The sequence below is a fragment of the Ascaphus truei genome, chromosome 10 (assembly GCF_040206685.1).
Source record: "Ascaphus truei isolate aAscTru1 chromosome 10, aAscTru1.hap1, whole genome shotgun sequence".
Lineage (NCBI taxonomy): Eukaryota > Metazoa > Chordata > Amphibia > Anura > Ascaphidae > Ascaphus > Ascaphus truei.
In genome coordinates, this window is record NC_134492.1 from 24,887,686 (window position 1) to 24,893,999 (window position 6,314).

Genomic DNA, 6,314 nt, shown 5'->3' on the forward strand with positions numbered 1-6,314 from the left:
GGCGCAAGCACCAGCGGAGGGAAGGCAGGGGGGCACAGCTGCAAAAGTTTGCGCTCCCCTGGGTTAGGCTGTTTATAAATTGTTTATAAAATGCTGTATGCTATGGAATGTGAATGTTTAAATGGTCCCCCCCCCCCTCTTTTTTTTGTACCCCTTCCCATCTATATTTTAAAATATCTTAATATAAATATAGAAAAACAATGACCTGCCACATTCTGAAATGAGAAAGGTGTTGCATACCGGTAGGGAAGGGCATTTACTTCTCTGGCAAACTGCTACTTTTATATCTTTATGTTTCCCTAGTCTCCATCCAGCAGAGAGCAGCAAAGACACGCTAAGGGAATGCACCTGTCTAGCATCACATCTAGCACCATGCAATGCTAGAAATATCTTCTTTTTTTGTTAATAGTGGAAAAACAGATCAAATTTGGGTACCTTCCATTTTCCATCTGTAGCTGAGAGTGTGGGTGAGGTTAGGCAAACGTGTGTGAAAAACAAACAAACAGAGTTATGAATGAGGAATAAAAGGAGTTGGGGATGATGATGAGATATTTAGACAGTATAACAACGTGTATGAAATACATGTATAACTTGGAGAGTGGGCAAGTTAACCCCCTAACTTCATTTAGCACGTATCAGAAAGGAGAACAAGTTTACGGGCACAATGTATCCACACTTTGTTTTATCTAATACAGTGAGAGTTTTGTATTGAACTAAATTTTGATGGCACAACATGTGTTAATGCACGAAGCTTGTCTGCCCATCTGTTGGACCTCTGTGTAGTTGCTTGCTACAGTACGTGGGTTCGGGCAATGGGGGACAATAGGAGACAGAGGTATCATACATCGCACATATTCTAATGGAGAAGTGTTTCAAATGCCACATGATGCTCTGCCCGTCTCACCTGCAGAGAAAAAAAGTCATCCTGTCTAAAGTGGCAGAAATGCCTCCAGATGACCAGTTTTCTTCCATTTGATGCTGTTGGATGGAGACGAGTTGTGTGAGTGTAGACACACTTTGCAGAGATCGGATCCATTGATTTTGCATTGTTTGTGAGTTGCTGATGTGATGAATGAGCAGATACTGAATGATGGAACCCAAGAAAACTCACTTTGAAGGTGTGGAGTCTACATTGCAAAATAAGCAAAACCTTTCACTCAGTCTCGTGACACATCAACATCGTGCAACCGTGACTTCGTGGTTTAAATAGGTGAGAAGTGGGTTATGTAATGTAGTGAAAGGTTTGTGTTGAATCATAGCTTAACCTCCAGTTTTACCTATTTAGCAGGTTCCATCTCTGATGTTTGGGTTCTGTAGCAAATGGAGATCAACTGTACCAAATATACATAGAAGTACCAGTATGATATAGCAGGAGTGAGCGTCACTATATATACTGCAGGTATTGGTTAAAGCTCAGAACCTTCAGCTAATTAGAGCAACAGCTGATGACAAAAGTAATACACGTGAAACATACAACAGATCAGATATTATTATCGAAGGGTTTTATCACCATTCCATTGTGTGTTTACAGATAAGTGGATACAAATAAATATCATGCAAACCTTTTTATATGCCTTTATCCTACGTTGTATATAGGAGCTAGGAGGGGTAATAAACTCAACAATACATTCCAAACCAATATGGGATGAAAATGCAACCTAACATTAGATTAAAACAACTTGGCGTCGGAATCTGACAGCGAATTTATGACCATTCCAAAGAATTTGAATTGCACAGTTAATTTTTTTTCTTGATGTACTAATTGCCTGTAATTTTCACCTTTAGCCTGCAGTTTTCTATTTTGTTTTTTCTATTTCTATTTTGGAGAAATATTGATGTAAAATCATTTTTGTCCGTATTTGCTATTAAAAATGCTTTATTGCTCATTCCCAATAACTGCAATTTTGGGATCCTTATAGTTTAAATTCCTCATTTAGGCCACCCAAAAAAAGTCCCTATCATACGCGATATACGTTGCATGTTCTATGATACTTGTTGTTTTTTTTCACAGAAAATACACAATGGGTGAGTGCTTTCAGCTAATGGCCATTTCATCACGTTAAATTAGGACAGTACTTTTAAAAAAATACTCCCATATACAAAGGCAATGCTGAAGCTAAACTGATTCTTTGATTTTTCTGCCATCTATTAGTGTTAACATGTCAATGTTTATTCTGTTTTTGTGTCTCAGTTTGTAGTTTGAGGAGTTAGATTGCATTTGGGACAGGACATACTTGAAAACGAGAGGTAACTCTCAATGTATGACTTCCTGGTAAAATATTTAATAAATAAAAAAAATAAAAAATTTAATATTTAATATATATCAAATTCTGCATTTATGTCTAATTTTTCCCCAATTTCTTCAACATTTCTGGCAAAAATGTCTCTAGTTATTAAGAAAGTTTCTTACATTTGCTGCATCTATAATATGAATAATTAGCATTAATATATAGAACTTGATCTTTTCTTTGAGTTTATTTGATATGGGGTGGTGAATATAGGTTAGTGGTGGTTAGGGAAGGAGCTGATGTACACATGATAATGATCATTTTATTGTCCTGTAGGAGGGACTGCACCTTAAACATGGGGTCAGATTAGTTCATCTACATAAAAAAAGTAAATGCTATAAAAACAGAGAGGGAACCCTGGAGTTATTAGCCCGTGGACTGCATGCCCCACTAAAGCCTCACTACAATTCCTAACTGATATCACCCAGTTTCTTGGCTCAGTTTCCTCTCTGAATGAGAAGAGTGAACTGCTAGTTCTTGGGGATTTCAACTACAGTTGGCTCGTACCTAAAAACCACAAAATCCAGATACAATTCAAGTCACTTAATCTAACGCAACTCATTTTCCAACCCACACAGTCAAACCTAAAATATCCTTGTTAGACTGGATTCTCTCCTTTAGTCCAACCCTATGGCATCCTACCTGACATTTTCGATGACCATGCAGTAGTGTACTGTGTAAGAAAAATCAGACCACCCCAATCAAGCCCTAAAGCTCTCTTCACTAGAACATTTAGAAACTGTAACCCGCAATAGTTTCTGGCTGATTTTACCAGCTGCCCTTGGTACAGAATCGACTTAATTCCAGACCCCGATTCCGCACTCAACTATTTCCAATCCAAGTTCTTAAAACTCTGATACCCATGCTCCACTACACAGAATAAGAGTATGGGGGCCAACCTTCCGCGGGTAACAACCGGATTTATATTGCTCTACCATCTCAGGGATGCCCTTGGTAAAGCTACAAAGTAACTGGCACTACCAAAGATCTTAATACCTACAGATGCCTGCGGAATATGTGCACAAGACAAACGAGACATGCAAAAGCACAATATTATGCTGACAATCTTCACGAGAATACATCCAATCCGGTTAACTTCTGGAAAGTCCTCAACAATATATTCCATCCTTCTAGCCATCAACAACCATGTAATATCATTAAGGAGGATATTACTCTGACAAATCCCACTGACATTGCAAAGGCATTCAATGATTACTTTGTGGGATGTGCTACTAACTTATTAGCGAAACGCAACCAGAACTACAAACAAGAACCTCATTCTGGGAGTACCTCTATAGTCCTACCCTCTCCCAACACTGCCCACAATTTTCAATTTGTCCCAGTATCTGAAGAGATTATTACACAACTGCTCCTCAAATTAAAACTAATGTGGACCTGACCTACTGCAATCTAAGTTCCTAAAACTTGGTGCCCCAGCCTTTGCCAAACAGCTTGCCTCTCTAATCCACTCTATTCTGTCTGCGGGCCATATCCCCAAGACCTGTAAAACTGCCAGAGTTGTCCCAATCTTCAAAAGTGGGGACAAAAACACTGTCTCAAACTACAGGACAATCTCTCTTCTCCCAATTCTATACAAAGTCATGGAAAAATGTGTTCACTCCCAATTAAGCGATTACTATACCAAGACAAATTCCCCTAGCCAATTCTAATCTGGCTTTCATCCCAAACACTCCACCGTAACTACCCTCCTAAAAGTTTGCAATGAAATCCAGTGTGGAATGGAACTGGGACAACTCACTGGTGCAATATTCCTAGATTTTGCAAAAGCTTTTGATACTGTTGATCATGCTATCCTGCTTAACAAACTCCAGTGCTCTGGAATAGGGAAACATGCTTTAAACTGGTTTCATTCCTACCTGTCGGGTAGATCCCAACATGTGTCTATATTGGGCTCTAACTCCAACCCCCTGGATATCACCTGTGGCGTCCTGCAAGTCTCTGTTCTGGGGCCCCTACTCTTCTCAGTGTTCATCAATGATCTTCCTACAGCTTGTAAGGGAGCTTCAATGCACATGTATGCAGATGACACAATCTTATATGCACACAGCCCTAGCCTCTCCGACCTTGTACTTCAATTTGACTTTTTGAGACTTGAAAATTGGATTTCCCAAAACAAACTGTTTTTTAACACTGAAAAGACTGTAACAGTGGTATTTGGGACCAAGGCTACATTTCTAAAACTACCAATGACTGAGCTCCAGATCAGAACCAACTCTAATACCATCCAAGCCCATGTTACTGTTTTCAAATATTTGGACATGTGGTTTGACTCCCATTTAACATTTGGGTTGCCCATTGATACCATGACATCCAAAACCTATGCCAAAGGAGGTGCACCATATAGGAACAAATCCTCCTAAGTCTGCTGGTCAGAAAGCGTATCGCACAGCAGATGCTAATGCCAATGATAGACTAATGGGGACAAAGTATATGACACGGCACCCCAACCCCACCTTGGCAAACTTGATACCCTTTACAATTCAATACGCCATTTTGTTCTCCAATGCATCTAAAACACAAATCACTGCGAAATGCTCAAAGAACTAGATTGGTCATCACTTGAGTCTAGGCGCAAAGTTCATCTTTCCTGCCTTGCCTTCAAATACTTTCGGGGCAAGCTACCCATGTATCTGAACCAGCTCCTCACCCCTACCACACGCAGCACTTATCATCTGAGATCTGACTCCAAAAGACTGTTCATGGTCCCAAGGTTCAGCAAAGTATCTGGCCGCTCCTCCTCCTCTTACCGTGCACCCCAAAACTGGAACAATCTACCGGAGACTCTCACAGCCGCCACCAGTCTAAGTTCTTTCAAAACTAAAGCTGTCTCACATTTTAATCTGGTCTGTAACTGTTACATACGCCTATAATATATATTATCTCTTACTGTGCATGCAATGTCATGTATATAATGTATACCCTGTTCACTTATGTAATTGTATTTGTAACCATGTATCTGTCATCATAACTCTATGCCCAGGACATACTTGAAAACGAGATGTAACTTTCAATGTATTACTTCCTGGTAAAACATTTTATAAATAAATAAACAGGATTGTGTTTAAAGGCAAATCAATTACAGATGAGATTTGGCTGGAGAAGTAAAAATCATCAGGTTAAATGAGGAGAAGGCTGTTGGAGAGAGGTGGAGCCCAAAGGGGATATGAGACGGGAGGCAGTAAAATAATTGTTTGTTCCTGGATCTGAATAGGTGATGGGTGACAGTGTGCGGTATCCACTCTAGGAGGGAGAGGCAGCTCTAATGCTCAATGGTGAATAGCATGGTGGAGAAATGTCCTCTCATGGTGGCAGAAGCTGTGCTACAGACCGCGTTTGATGCTCTCCTCTCATGGAGGTAGAGGCAGTGCCAATACTCAACAGTGAACAGCAGGGAGTGGTAGTATCCTCTCATGGAGTCTTAGTTATTGAATTTGGATTGGGCCACTGAATAGGTACAGCTGGTGTACAAGTTTATTGGAACTATACATATACGTGGTGCTGCCAAGGTTCTCTTAATATATGAATAAGACTATAAATAAAGAGTGTGGCTATGCTTACCCCCAATTGTTGTTTTACGTTTAGGTTCATGTATGAAAGACTTGTTGAATTGGGTGGTGGGGCTCCAAGGCAGAGTAGCAATTTAGGTTTCGTCCAGTCAAGAGACCTTCATTAAAGATAATTCCCTTTTCTCAACCCTTTGAGCACTGAATTCCCCCAGCCCCTCCGGCACATCACGGAACCGCTCCTAAGATTGATCATGTGATTGCGGCGTCATTAATTAGGAGTCCTCTTCCGTTCCTCTGCCGGGCCAGAACATGTTGGGTGCTCCACAGGAACACAATTTCCCCTAGAAAACGAGCAGCGCTGCGTCATGGGTCACTCAAAGGGTTAAAGAAGGTCGAATTATAAATAAGGTGGTACGAGGAAATGTTAGCATTATTATTAGCGGTATAATTTTATTTACATATGTATTTGTACATTCATTTGAAAGCTGTATCGTGCCAT